General features: G+C 39.3%; 1 protein-coding gene across 1 annotated transcript in view; it reads left to right on the forward strand.

Moving 5' to 3' along the window:
* The first annotated feature begins 4,080 nt into the window (after positions 1–4,080).
* Positions 4,081–15,858, forward strand: part of ASIP (agouti signaling protein) — a 41,172-nt gene continuing 29,394 nt past the window's right edge. The window contains 1 exon segment of the mRNA NM_001007263.1: positions 4,081–4,211. The gene's annotated coding sequence lies outside the window, so the exon portion shown is untranslated.

The raw sequence follows: 15,858 nt of genomic DNA on the forward strand, positions 1-15,858 counted from the left end.
AAAGGCCGGAAGAATGGGACTACTACTCCTTGAAACATCAGGAGCCTCCTGACCAGATGTCCCTAAAATGGAAACTGTCCCTATTTGTTTGTCTCTAATAAACTAACATATTCCACATCTTAAAAATATTTCAAAAGCAGCCCTTTATCTGCTGGCTTACCATGTGTCTAAACAGATTCAAGTTTTCTAAGAAGGGGTCTTAGATTTTTCCAAGCTGCTCCTGAGAGAGAATCCACAGCATTAAAAAGAAATTCATGCTAATAACCCCTTCTAAAAGGGTAGACTACATGAACCGAGTGTGGCAAGCCTGGATTTGGATCTGCTTGCGACTTTTTTTTTTTTTAAGATTTTATTTATGCATTCATGAGGGACACAGAGAGAGAGAGGCAGAGACATAGGCAGAGGGAGAAGCAGGCTCCTCATAGGGAGCTCGATGCGGGACTCTATCCCCAGACTCAGGATCACGCCCTGGGCTGAAGGCAGATGCTCAACTGCTGAGCCACCCAAGTGTCCCTGCTTGTGACTTTAAATGCTTTTGTTAGTTCCAGTGGGTTTCTGTCCTTACTGAAATAGGAGCAGGGATTATTTATGGACAAGCTGGGGAGGAGGTGCTGCATGTCTGGAGCTAGGATAGCCAAAAGTGTCTTTTCCTTTGCAGACCAAGACCAACGTACCTGAGAAAAGGTTGAATCCTAATTCTTGCTGTCCTCCCACTACATCCCTGCTCCCCTATCCAACCCACAGCTTCAGTGGCTCCATGCAAAGAGCAGCATTTGTGGGCAAAAGTCTATGTTCACATGTCCCCGTGTGCATGCAGAAGAGTTTGGGGCAGATGCCTTTGCTTTAGGCCCAGAATGACCCATAAATGGGAGGAACATTCCAGGCAGCCCTTTGATATAAGAAAAGGATAGACTCTCAAGTGTCTTAGAATTGATAGCCTGCTCCATAAGCCTCTCCCATAATCTCTTCACCCAGGGCAGATCTGCAATATGCTGGGTCGTGGAAGAAAAAGCAGAAGCAAACAATTAATAAACATTGGATTTTCCTAACTTTCTTCTACAGCTATTTCCTTAGCTGGGAAGGGAAACAAAGAATCTATTAAAGAGAATGGTTCTCCTTCTGGGCTGCTGTTGAAAGTCAGTGTTATGAAGTTCTCTGTGATGAGCAATTTGAGGGTAGGACTTTGTCTTAAACTTCTCAAAGTTGCAAAGTTGACCCCTTCCTTGCCTGCCAGACCTCCTGACTTGCTCCACTGTATTTTAAGGTCAGAGCAGGGAGCAAGCTCCTGAAGCCATTGGGCTCCAAACATGCCCTTGAATGCTAGCCATCAAAGACATGGCTTAGAAACTTCAAACATGCATCCACAGGAGATTTAGAAAAGCTGGAGCCAAGCCTTTGCTCATCTTCTAGCATTATTTCTTATTGCCCTTCAGGGACTATACACAGAACCCAAGGGACTGGCTATTTGGGTGACTTCAGTGAGGGCATTGCTAGCTACGTTCTGGTCAGCCACAAAAATAGGATTAAATTAAATTTCAGACAAGCTTGCAGGAGTATATGAGACACTGCTGGGTTGGCAGGATTCTTTTAAAGCTTTTGACCCATATAAGTTATGTTTTTATTTTCATATGTTTTGTATTTTCTTGTATAGACCCCATCTTATTTAAGCTTCACAATTACACTATGCTTTGGAAAGGGAAAGTATGATAGGTGTTAGATAGGTGAGAAAACCGACACAAAGAGATTATATGACTTGCCCAAATTTACCTACCTCTGTTGCCAGAATCAAGACTAGAACACCAATTTCCTGACTTCTGGTTCAATGTCTTTTCCGTTCCACCTTAAGAGCAAATATCTTCCAAAAAGTTGCGTTTAGACAGGAGTACTTGGCAATCATTGGACTCCTTGGCTGGGTTCCCATTGTAATTATGGGGTCTTCCTTTTTCAAGGCAGAGTTCTCCTTTGCCACAGTGTGCTCCCCTAGGTTCATACGCTGTTCATGTATGCTGAGCCCCACCATCACATTACATACCATTATCTCAGTTCACTCCCCAGTATCTCCATTGAGGATATGATTTACCCACATTACAGATAAATAAGCTGAAGCACAGAGAAAGCAGACAAAGTAGCTTAAAATCCCAAGGCTTGTAAGTGGCAGAGCTGAAACCAGGTCTTCTAACATTTTAGTCCTCTTTCCTCTATACCTTAGGTATCCAGAAACATGAGGCATAACTGGAATCAAACATAGATCTTCTCCTCAAGACATGAGCTTGTTTGTGGACTTTGCCTGCATGAGTCATATTTTAGGGCTGGGACACCACACAATACAGTAGAGAACCTCCAGTTTCTCCAGAAGTAGCAAATACTCCTTCCACTGGGTATCCACACAGAAATATGTGAGCATGCTTATGTGGCATGTACTGCCCACCTCCCCCTGCCAGGGGTTTGGTCACAACTATAGCATGTTGACGGCCTGTTTATTTTTTTTTTTTTTTTAATTTTTATTTATTTATGATAGTTACAGAGAGAGAGAGGCAGAGACACAGGCAGAGGGAGAAGCAGGCTCCATGCACCGGGAGCCCGATGTGGGATTCGATCCTGGGTCTCCAGGATCGCGCCCTGGGCCAAAGGCAGGCGCCAAACCGCTGCGCCACCCAGGGATCCCTGACGGCCTGTTTAAACCAACTTGCAGTAACTTGCAGCATAGTATTATTCCCTGGCAGGCTGAGTCATTGAGCCTCTGCAGACTTTGGAAGAGAGAATCATTAGCTGAAACATTGAAGAGCCAGGGGGTCCCAGAGAAGTATGTAGTAAATTCCATCCAGATGTTGGGATTAGTTTTTTTTTCTTTTTCTTTTTCTTCCCTTTTTTTTTTTTTTTTTCCTTCTCCAATCACATTGAAAGAGCGAACAAGTTGTTTTCACCTTATCAAGCAAGGTGAGAAGAACATTGTTGCCTTTATACTTGGGTGGGTCTGCACCAAAGAATCAAGAGGGCTAACAATCGGTGTAACTCCGGATGGCATCTGAATGATCAAAGAACACTTTGTACACATGAAGAAATTATACAGATAGGTAAATAATATTGCAAATCCTTCAGCAAAACCCAATTAGAGGTCTCCAAGTCCATTCCAACTTACAGCTTCCATACCACTTACCTCTGGCGTAGGTAGCCTGTTTTGAAATTTTCCTAAGAAATTATGGCTATGCAAATTGGTGCAACAAATAGCTGAATGTGTACATTGCTGTTAGGGAAAGGCAGACCTAGCCATAAGTACTAAATTTTATCTCATGGCCTGGCAGCTTTGTCATACTTTATGGCTAATAACCTGGTCATTAGGAACTCAAAAAGTCCTCTCCAGCAGTCCAGGACCTACTGGGGTTAACTTTTACTGTAGGGCTAGGATGAGGAAAAACAGATCTTCCCAAGCTGCAGCCCCAGTTGATATCTCCTTCACCCCACACCTGAGCTCCTGCTCCCTGGAGGAGAAACTTGAGTAAAGACAGCTGTGGTAGCAAGAAAGGGTTCTTCCTGGCAGTAGCTGCTTCTGACATCAGGGACATGGGCACCAAACTAAAAAGCAGTGCTGAAAGAGGACCAGGAAGTAAATGACACTGGGAAATGGGAAACAGGGATGAAAGGACCTGACTTTCCTCCCTTCAAAAAGGTGTGCTTTGCAAGGTTCACCTTTTCATCTGGACTGGTGAGTCTTAAGAATTTTAGTCCTTAGACTATTTGAACAGAACAAGAGTCTTACCTGTTTAGTAGATTAAATAAATAAGCCAGCAAACAAACAAACAAAAAAAAACATTTTTGAGGTGTTTTTGCTGAATTCCTGTCAATTATTTGTAGCTCCCTTTAAACATGCTTGTTTTGGTGCTTTTAAGTTTTGATTGAAATCCGCAGTGGAAAAAAAAAAAAAAAAAAAAAAAAAAAAAAAAAAAGAAATCCGCAGTGGAAAATATGTTTCAAAGAGGGGGAAAAAAAAAAACACCCAACACACTTCTGCGCTTTGCATTTTGACCCAGCCCACAAAACAATTGGAAGAATCTTTGCAGACCCACCAGAGATCCCTGGATTCACTTGGAGAATCATTGATCTAAAAACAACATTTTGATTTAAGAACCCTTCTTTTGATCTGGAATTATCTGTTATTGACCACAGAGAGCTGCTACTGACGATTCCTGGGACAGGGCCCTGTATAGTGAGAGGTGAGCCCCAGTGTGGGAAGAAGAAATCTCTTTCTCTTTCTCAGCAGATGTTTTGGTATGGTACGATACTATGCTTAGTATATCTGTGGACTCAATTTCTTCTCTTCTCTCTTCCTCCTTCCTTCCTCCTTTTCATCTTCTTCTATTTTTTGTTTTCTTCTGTAGTAAAAATTTTCTCAAGCTGTTGGTGCCTAGATGATTTTGCCTGGCACATTTCACTAATTGGAGTTTCGGAATCATAGTTTCTTATTTGGGTGCAGAATTTTTCTAAATATTTAAGCACCTAAATTATGTAAAAGCACCTGGCCACTGCTCATGCCTTGTAGCCTGGTAGGTGAGATGGTACCAGAGAAGAGAAGGCTTCAGGTCTCTACCCTTCACTGTGCCAGAACTTAGAGCTCTATTGAGATACATGTAGGAAAGAAGAACCTTCATGGAGGGAGCGGCCATGTTGCAATGAGCCGACAATAGGGACAATATGAAAAGCAAGTCCAGGGAGTAATGGAACCATACCCTGGAAGCATGAAGTTAAAATTTTCCCAACCAAGCTGAGCCCTGAGAATGACATAGTCCAAACTGCTCTGAAAATAAAGGAAAAGACTGACTCACATTGAAGGTAAGGAGAGTGTCTGCGTCTCCTCTGCTTAAACCACGGGGATCTCATTAAGGACCGGGACACTAACACCGATGGCTTCACTTTGGGTACAATTCTCAGCAGGAAGGTCTCATGCAAAGGTAATTACCAGGAATGGGGGGCCCTACTATAGCCTTTTGATTTGGTCACTCAAATATCCTGTCAGACAGATGTAGAAAGGAGATTGACCCTTACCTCGAAGTAAATTGTAGGTTGAAGTATTTGGTTTCAGTATGTGTCAGGTTGAGGCTTTGAAAGGCAGACCTGTGGTCCAGGAAACCACATACAGGATTTTATGGCTTTGGAGCTTTGAAAATTCAGCGATATAAGGCAATGTATAACCCAGATTGAGACAATTACTTTTAATTGGCCGTTTTACTGGCGAGTGCAATAACGCCCATTTTGTGTAAGTGGCTCTGGGTTAGAATGTAACCTTTCTGGGGAAAGGGCTGTTTCTGGTTCTTCAAGACCATCTGGAGGAATCTCAAAAGTTAAAATAACAAAACTTGTCATCTCTTGGTTTATACTGTGAATGTTTCTTTCTTCCAAGCACTTCTGCATGTAGGTAAGCATTCTAACCGAAGATGCCATTACAGTCTAACACAGGGAAGCAAAGAAGCCAAGTGTTCAGAGTTGGGCAAAAGAGGTAAAGAACCAGAGCCACACAAGTCAAAAAGAGAGAAAAGCTCTTATAAAAGATAAATAGAAAATGGAAACCAAAAAGACCAGATTTGGGGGGGGGGGGAGTGGGGGTGAGAGGAAGGGCCCACAGTGTCATCTTTGATTGAACTAAGAAAGAATGCAATTCAGAGAGGAAAATATACACAAAGAAATAGATTATGATTTGGGAGAAAACTGACTTCAGTTGGATAGGGAAGATTTATTCAGATTTTGGGGAGGAAATTGGAAAGAACTGTAAAGCTAGAGCCTATCCTATTTAAATACCTACGTCGCTGGGTCTGGGGTCCTAAGTAGTCCCTCTAGCCCTTAGAGGTCTATGTGTTGATCATAGAGCAGCTGTCTTGAGGAAAAAGTAGAAAACTGGGGTGTGGCAGAGGGTGGAGAGTTTTATAAGCCCCTCTAATGGCCCCCACAAGGCAGGATTCAGCCATAAATTGCCTGCTATAGCCACCAGTTCTGTCTCCATCTGTTCCCCAAACCCATGCTCACAGATTCTTTTTTATATTCAGGTGTTTTTAAAAAGAATCAGCTTGAAGCAAAAGTACTAAATTCAAAACATTCTAAACCACAACTTGAATCTTGTTTAAAAGATGAAAGAGTAAGAAGTGTAACTCTATTCACTTGTTTAGAAATAGTCGTTGCAGACAGGATCCCAGGCGTTAGGTATTTTACTCTCCCCTTGGTTTATTCTGCTTTCAGGTGCCATCAGGCTTCATTCAATAGTCAGTAATTGGGCTTTTAGAGGGGAGAAAAGTGATTATTTAAAATTGTCTCCTTGTGTTCTACAGCTGCACCATTTGACATTTGCTTCCAGGGCAGTGTACACAGTGATAACTGACTGGATACCTGCTTTAAGTCAATTCAAATAAATTAAGAGGCCATCCCCATCTTTGCCATCTGTAAATTAAGGACACAGAGAAATACTCACTGGACCCTAGTGAAGGCAATCATGGCTTAGAGCCTAGACTCAGAGTGGCCAGGTGGCCTGGCTCACAGGAGTGGCAGGTCCTGGTTCACAAAGCTCAGGATCAGAAAGTAAGGACCAGTTTCTGGTACTGCATGTACCCCTGACTGACTGTGAGGCTTTAATCTAGTCATTGACCTCGGGGCTACCATCCTTCTGTGCATCCAATGAGAAAATGAAGACTAGCTTCCCCTACTTGCAAGGATGCTTATGGATAAGATGACAACCAAAAGTATCTGCCTTAGCTGAGGTAGAGAGAACTGGATCAGAGAAAGTACATTGTAGTAGCTGATTTTATCACTTCATTGCTTAATTTTTTTAAATCCTCATCTTCCCCTTCCCTGGGCTCCTGAATGGTCTGGAAATATTTTGTTTTCTTTTAACTGAAGTTTTCATTGAAAATTTTTCTATTTTTATTGAACAAAAAAATCTTCACCATGTAAATACACCCAGAAAACCAGAACCTAGATACAGAAATAGGACATGCAGTACCTAGGTGGCTCAGTTGGTTCCTCTTCTGACTCTTGATTTTGGCTCAGGTTGTGATCTCGAATCATGAGACTCAGCCTCTATGTTGGGTTGGTATTCTGGGCTCAGCACTCAGTAGGGAGTCTGCTTCACTCCCTCTGCCCTTCCCCCAGAGCATGTGCATGTATGCACACCCTCTCCCTCTCTCTAAGATAGATGGATAAATCTTTTAAAAAAGAAAATAGGGGGATCCCTGGGTGGCTCAGCGGTTTGGCGCCTGCCTTTGGCCCAGGGCACAATCCTGGAGTCCTGGGATCGAGCCCTGCGTCGGGCTCCCGGCATGGAGCCTGCTTCTCCCTCCTCCTGTGTCTCTGCCTCTCTCTCTCTCTCTGTCTATCATAAATAAATAAATAAATCTTAAAAAAAAAGAAAATAGAAATAGGACATTATCAGCACCCAAGGTCTGCTTAAGCCCCTTTAAGTCTCTTCCTTTCGAAGGATAACCATTAATCAACTTCCAACACTGTGATTAAGTTTTGCTTTGGGGATGCTTTATATATGTGTGTATGTACTTTATGTACTTTTTTAATGTGTGACTTCTTTTGCTTACTATTGGTTTGTAAGATTTATGTTATTTTATGTTGCCAAAATTTGTTTATTCTCGTTGTGTAGTATTTCATGAATTAATATGCCATAGTATGTTTATCCATTCCCTTATTGGTGGATGGTTAGATTTCCAGTTGAAGACTATTATGAACAGTGCTACCAGGAACATTCTTGAACAGTTTTTTGATGAATATATGAGTACATTTCTATTGAGTTATCTAGAAGTGGAATTGCTGAGTCGCAGAACATATGTCAGATACTGCCAGTTTTCCAAAGTCATTTTCCAAAGTCCAAAATAATTTTACACCCCCACCAGCCATATCTGAGACTTGTTTCTTTTCTATATCCTCATAAACACTTGTTATTGTCTCTCTTTTACATTTAGCCATTTTAGTGGGCATATTGTGGAATACTTTTGTTTTTAATTTTAGTCTTCTTTAAAGAATGTATTTCTTTAAAGATTTTATTTATTATTTGAAAGAGCACAAGTGGGGGTGGGAGCAGAGGGAGAGGGAGAAGCAGACTCCCCACTGAGCAGGATGCCTGATATAGGGCTCCACCTCAGGAGCCTGAGATCATGACCTGAACCGAAAGCAGACTCTTAACTAAGTCACCCAGGTGCCCCTTTTTAAATTTTCTTGATGACTAACAAAGTTGAACATCTTTTAATATATTTATTGGCCATTTGGATATCTCATTTTATGAAATATTCGTCTTGAGCCTGTTTCTTCTGTTCGATTGTCTGACATTTTTATTGATCTATAAGAGTTCTTTAAATATAGATATTGGGACGCCTGGGTGGCTCAGTGGTTTGAGCATCTGCCTTCTGCTCAGGGCGGGGATGGAGTCCTGCATCAGGCTCCCTGCGAGGAGCCTGCTTCTCCCTCTGTCTGTGCCTCTGCCTCTCTCTCTCTCTCTCTCTCTCTCTCGAATAAATAAATAAAATCTTAAAAATATATGTATTATAGATACTTGTGTACATATTGCAAATATCATTTCCCATAATGCTGTCAAATTATATTGAGGCTTGAGGCAAAAGGAAACATCAGAAATACTGATACTTTGTTTAAATTTTTTATATTTTCTTCATCGTGAGAGTTTTTTGCATTAATTATGATTTTTAAAAATATTGCATTAACATCTCATTTGTCTTGATTACTTATTTTCGGGTACCCCCCTTAAAAATTTGTGTCTAGGCCAAGTACTTCACTTGCCTCACCCTACTCTTGGCTCTTATCCCATTCTGTGTCTTGTATTTTCACTCTCTTTATAGTGTTATTTGTTGAAAAGGAGTTCCTAATTTTAATGAGGTCCAATTTTTCAAGCTTTTCTTTTATAGTTAACATTTTTTTTAATTCTGTTTAGGACATTTTTTTCTTACCTAAATTTTAAAGATATTGTCTTATGACTTCTAGACAGTGTTGTCCAATAGAACATTCTGCAATGATGGAACTGTTTTGTAGCTGTGCTGTCCAATATGGTAGCTACTAGCCACACATGGCTTTTGAGCACTTGAAATGTGGCTAGTATGTCTGATGCACTGAATTTTAAATTTTATTCACTTTTAATTAAATTAATTAATTGTAGCTAGAGGCAATATAGTCTGACAGTGCTGTCTACATGGAATCAATTTGGGGGTATGGCTTAATGTCAGATTTCTACTTTATAGATATCCAATTGACTCAGTATCATGTACTGAAAAGACTGTTAATTCCTCACTTTCATAATTAACCATTTGTTTATATGTAGATCTGGTTCTGGAATGTCCATTTTTTTCTGTTTGTCTGTTAGTCTGTCTTTGTGCCAATTCCATACTGTGACAATTATTATACATGATAGAATAATTTCTTTTCTGGTGCTCCCCAAGATTGTATTGACTATTCTTAAACTTTTGCATTTCCACATAAATTTTAGGATAGATTTTCAAATTCCACCAAAAAAAAGGTCCTCCTGCGATTTTTATTGGGATTGTATCATATCTATATATCAATATGGGAATCTTATATAGTATATAGCCCTCCATTCACTGAAATCTTATTAAGATTTTTTTATAATGTTTCATAGTTTCCTTGTAGAGGTCCAGTATATCATCCATTGGATTTATTCCTTATTATTTTATATTATGGTTATATAAGTGGCATATTTAATGTCTAGTTTTTTTGTTTTATTAAGTTTTTAATTTTAATTCCAGTATAGTTAACATACAGTGTTATATTTGTTCCAGGTGTACATGTAGTGATTCAACAATTCTGGATATGATGAAGTGTCCATCATAAGTGTACTCTAATCCCCATAACCTGATTTCACCCAACCTCTCCACCTCCACCTTCCCTCTGGTAACCATCAGTTTGTTCTGTATAATGAAGAGTCTGATTCTTGGTTTCTCTCTCTGTGTGTCTCTTTTCTTCTTTGCTTGTTTGTTTTGTTTCATAAATTCCACATATGAGTGAAATCATATGGTATTTTTCTCTCACTGACTTATTTTGCTTAGCATTATGTTCTACCTCCCTACAGATTGTTGCAAATGGCAAGATTTTATTTTTTATGGCTGAATTATATTCCATTGTATATATACCACATCTTCTTTATCCATTCTTCCATTGATGGACACTTGGGCTGCTTCCATAATTTGGCTATTGCAAATAATACTGCAAAAAAATTAGAGGCTCATGTATCCCACTGAATTAGTGTTTTTGTATTTTTTGGGTAAATACCCAGTAGTGTGATTACTAAATCATAGGATAGTTTTATTTTTAACTTTTTTGAGGAACCTCCGTACTGTTTTCCAGAGTGACTGCTGCAGTTTGTATTTAGACCAACAGTGCACAAGGGTTCCTTTTTCCCCACATCCTTTCCAACATGTGCTATTTCTTGTGTTTTCTATTTTAGCCATTCTGACTGGTAGAGGTGATATCTCATTATAGTTGGATTTCTCTGATGATGAGCATCTTTTCATGTGTCTTTTGGCCATCTCTAGATCTTCTTTGTAGAAATCTCTATTCATGTCTCCTGCCTATTTTTTAGTTGGATTATTTGTGTTTTGAATTTTATAAGTTACATATTTTGGATACTAATTCTTTATTGGATATGTCATTTGCAAATATATTCACCCATTCCATAGGTTGTCTTTTAGTTTTGCTGATGTTTCCTTTACAGTGCAGCAGCTTTTAATTTTGATGAAGTCCCAATAGTTTATTTTTCCTTTTATTTCCCTATGCCTCAGGAGACATATTATGAAAAATATTGCTATGGCCAATGCCAGAGAAATTATTGCCTGTGCTTTCTTCTAGGACTTTTATGGCTTCAGGTCTTACATTTAGATCCTTAGTCCGTTTTGAGTTTATTTTTGTGTATGCTGTAAGAAAGTGGTCCACTTTCATTCTTTTGCATATAGCTGTCTAATTTTCCTAATACCATATGTTGAAGAGAGTTTTTCCCATTGCATATTTTTGCCTCCTTTGTCAAAGATTAGTTGGCCATATTAATTGTGGGTTTATTTACATGTTCTCTATTCTGTTCCATTGATCAGTGTGTCTATTTTTGTGCTAGGACCATACTGTTTTGATTACTATACTTTTGTAATATAACTTAAAGTCTGGAATTATGATACCTTCAGTTTAGTTTTTCTCTCTCTTGCTTTGACTATTTGGGGACTCTTGTGATTCCATATAAATTTTAGGATTGTTTGTTCTAGTTCTGTGAAAAATCCTGTTGGTATTTTGGTAGGAATTGCATTAAGTCTGTAATTTGCTTTCAGTAGTATAGACATTTTAACAATATTTGTTCTTCCCATCCATGAGCATGGAATGTCTTTCCATTTGTGTTGTCTTCAATTTCTTTCATCAATGTTTTAGTTTTTTTGTTTTTTGTTTTTTAAGATTTTATTTATTTATCCATGAGAGACAGACAGAGAGAGAGGCAGAGACACAGGCAGGGGGAGAAGCAGGCTCCACGCAGGGAGCCAGATGTGGGACTCGATCCCGGGACTCCAGGATCACACCCTGGGCCGAAGGCAGGAGCCAAACTGCTGAGCCACCTAGGCATCCCAACAGGACACACTCTAAAATGAGTAAACTACTCTCCCTCCCTTATGTCCCAGGTGTTTTGCACACTACTGCTTTACACAGTATACTATATTCCCTGGGTTGTTGTCATTCCCTGGGTTGTTGTCATGTGGTTTCTTTAAAGGGGAGTATTCAGCTTCCTATCACCCTCCAGACTTCCAGAAGCAGCCACTGATTTTAAAATTCCAGGTTTTAAGTCCCACTGATTGTAAGACCTTATGAAATTTGGCCCATCACTTTCAGAGCCAAATGTTATGGGGACTTGTCTTCTCTGTGTGGGTGCTCTGGTGTGATAGTCTTTTTCTCCCTTCTCCATGTACAAGGCCCACCCCCACACACACCTGTAGTTTTCTTTTTAAAAGATTTTATTTATTTCAAGCAGAGACACAGGCAAAGGGAGAAGCAGGATCTCTACAGGGAGCCTGATGTGGGACTCGATCCCAGGACCCCGAGATCATGAGCCAAAGGTAGACGTTGAACCACTGAGCCACCCAGGTGCCCCTCTGTAGTTTTCTTGTAGTGTCTTTGTCTGGTTTTGCTATCAAGGTAATACTGGCCTCATAGTTAGGAGGCCAGTATTCAATTTTTCTCTTCAATTTTTTGGAAAAGTTTGAGAAGGATTGGTAGTCTCCAATGTTTGGTAGATGCACCAGTAAAACTATCAGGTTCAGACCTTTTTTTGATGGAAGATTGTTTATTACTGATTCAATCTCCTTACTAGTTATAGATCTATTCATATTTAGTATTTGTGATTTAGTCTCTGTAGGTTTCATATTTATATGAATTTGTCCATTTTATCTAGGTTATCCAATTTGTTGGCATACAATTGTTCATAGTACTCTCTTAAATCCTCTTTCTTTTTTTAGATTTTTATTTATTTATTATTTATTTATTTATTTATTTATTTATTTATTTATTTATTTATTTATTTTTAAAGATTTTTTTATTTATTCATGATAGACACACACACACACAGAGAGGCAGAGACCCAGGCAGAGGAAGGAGCAGACTCCATGCAGGGAGTCTGACATGGGACTCAATCCTGGGACTCCAGAATCATGCCCTGGGCGGAAGGCAGGTGCTTAAACCGCTGAGCCACCCAGGCTGCCCAGATTTTTATTTATTTATTCATGAGAGACACAGAGAGAGAGAGAGGCAGAGACACAGGTAGAGGGAGAAGCAGGCGCCACACAGGGAGCCCAATGTGGGACTCAAACCCAGAACTCCAGGATCATCACACAGGGAGCCCAACGTGGGACTCAGACCCAGAACTCCAGGATCATGCCCTTGGCTGAAGGCAGGCGCTCAACCGCTGAGCCACTCAGGCATCCCAATCCTCTTTATTTCTATAGAATTGGTGGTAATGTTCCTACTTTCATTTCTGACTTTAGTAACTTAAACTCTCTCTCTTTTTTCTTATTCCCTCTAGCTAAAGGTTTGTCAATGTTGTTGATCTTTTTGAAGAACTAACTTTTGGTCTTGTTAATTGTCTCTATTGTTTTTCTATTTTATTTCTCTGCTCTAATCATTATTATTCACCCCCCCCCCCTCCCCTTTCACCACCCCTAGTTCGTTTCCTAGAGTTAGGAGTCTTCATATTCTGTCTCCCTTTCTGATATTTCCTACCCATTTCTTGAACTATAATCTCCATGGTAACCACAAAGAAAACAGCTATAGAATAACCAAAATGATATGGAAAAAAGGAAAAACAAAGTTATAGTACTTATATACCTGAGTTCAGAATTTATCATAAAGCTACAGCAGATTTACAATAAAAGTAGATAGAAATAGATTAATAAACAGTCCCCGGTGTCTCTACCTCTCTCTCTTCTTTCATGAATAAATAAAATCTTTTTAAAAAATAGAGACTTCAAGATCCCACACTCAATAAATGATAAAACCAGACAGAAGATAAATAAACAGCATTTTAAACAACACAATAAATCAATGAGATCTAATAGACATATACAGAGCACTCTATCTAACAAGAGCACAGATATTCTTCTCAAGTGTACATAGGACATTTACCAGGATAGACCCTTTGTGTGTCTTTATACATTGTGTGCCCCAAAACATAAACTATTAATTCTTTCCAATTCATTAGTATCTTAAAGTATGTAGAAAAGAAAATGCAGAATTATAACCCAAAGTTACACTAATAGTAGCTTTTAGACTAATAATTATTTTCAAATGTCTCTTAAATCATCTAGAAGACAAAGAATCACAAACCATTGTCACAATAGTATTAGCTTTTATAATACCCATGCATTTATCCTTATTGAAATCTTTATTTCTTCATATATATATTTTTTTTTAAAAGATGTATTTATTTATTTATTCAGAGAGAGCGAGAGAGAGGCAGAGACACAGGCAGCGGAAGAAGCAGGCTCCATGCAGGGAGCCTGACGTGGGACTTGATCCCGGATCCCCAGGATCACACCCCGGGCTGCAGGCAGCGCTAAACCGCTGCGCCACCAGGGCTGCCCTATTTCTTCATATATTTTAAAGATACTGTCCCCTGTCTTGTCTTTTTACCCTGCAGGCCTCTCTTAAGCATTTCTTGCAGGGTAAGGTCTAGTAGTAACAAATTTCCTCAGCTTTTATCTATGGAGGAATGTCTTTATTTTTACTTTTGAAGGACAGTTTCACCGAATATAGGATTCTCAGCTGATAGTTTTTTTCTTTTAGTACCTCAAATATATCTGCCTACTGTCTTCTGGCCTTTAAAGTTTGCGATGAAAAATATGCTAATTATCTTGTTGAGGATCCCTTGTATGTGATTAGTAGCTTCTCTCTTGCTAATTTCAAGAATCTACATTTGTCTTATCTTTTGCAAATTTGATTCTTTTTTTTTTTTTTTTTTTTTTCTTTTTTTTTTTTTTTCATTTATTTATGATAGTCACACAGAGAGAGAGAGAGAGAGAGGCAGAGACACAGGCAGAGGGAGAAGCAGGCTCCATGCACCGGGAGCCTGACGTGGGATTTGATCCCGGGTCTCCAGGATCGCGCCCTGGGCCAAAGGCAGGCGCTAAACCGCTGCGCCACCCAGGGATCCCTGCAAATTTGATTCTAATGTGTTTCTTACCTGACCATCTTCCTGAAATTCTCTAGAATTTCTAGATAGAAATTTCTAGATAGAAATCCTTTATATTTTGTAAATACAAATCTTTTGCCATGTAATATATGTATTGGAACATCTTTTTCTTGGATGGTTGCTTGCTTTCTCATTTTCAAAATGGTGTCTTTTGATGGGCAAAAAAAAATAATTTTCGGGATCCCTGGGTGGCGCAGCAGTTTGGCGCCTGCCTTTGGCCCAGGGCGCGATCCTGGAGACCCGGGATGGAGTCCCACGTCGGGCTCCCGGTGCATGGAGCCTGCTTCTCCCTCTGCCTGTGTCTCTGCCTCTCTCTCTCTCTCTGTGTGTGACTATCATAAAAAAAAAAAAAAAAAAAAAAAATTTAATTTTCTTAAAGTGCAGTGTTTCACTTTTTACCTTTATGGTTCATACATTTTACCTTATGCCTAAGAAAGTTTCGCCTATTCCATGGTTGCAAGGATATTCCTTTAGCACTTTTGTGGTTCTAGCTTTTACATTTACATTTATGATCCATCTTGAATTATTTTTGTGTATGGAATGCAGTAGGGGTCAGAATTCTTTCCATAGCGATATTCTGTTATTTAAGCACAATTTGTTAAATAGACTTACCTTGCCCAATTGAGTTGATTTGGTGCCTTGGTATATGTCTGTGTCTATTTCTAGTCTTGACTCTGTTAATTAATCTATTTCTATCTACTTTTATTGTAAATCTGTAGCTTTATGATAAATTCTGAACTCAGGAGTATAAGTACTATAACTTTGTTTTTCCTTTTTTCAATATCATTTTGGTTATTCTAAGTTCTAGGTCCTTTGCATTTCCATCTAAATGTTAGAATCACATTGTCAATTTTTTCAAAAAAGCTTGCTGAACTTCAGAGATAATTGGAGGTTCTATATGATGTTATATCCCTCCAGAGAAGATTTACTTTTATTTCTGTCAAATATATGGGATAGGGCCTGAATACCTTCATCCAATAAATGTCTGAGAAATTAAAAGCTGACCTTCAGTCCTTATGAGAACTGATCTACTTATAGTTCATCTTTATCTCTAGGGTAAAGTCCTTTGTGGTCCCAGTTGAAAGCCTGGGGTGTTTACCAGAGCCCTTCTCTCTTCTCATGCTCTTTACAATAAT

The sequence above is a fragment of the Canis lupus genome, chromosome 24 (assembly GCF_011100685.1).
Source record: "Canis lupus familiaris isolate Mischka breed German Shepherd chromosome 24, alternate assembly UU_Cfam_GSD_1.0, whole genome shotgun sequence".
NCBI lineage: Eukaryota > Metazoa > Chordata > Mammalia > Carnivora > Canidae > Canis > Canis lupus.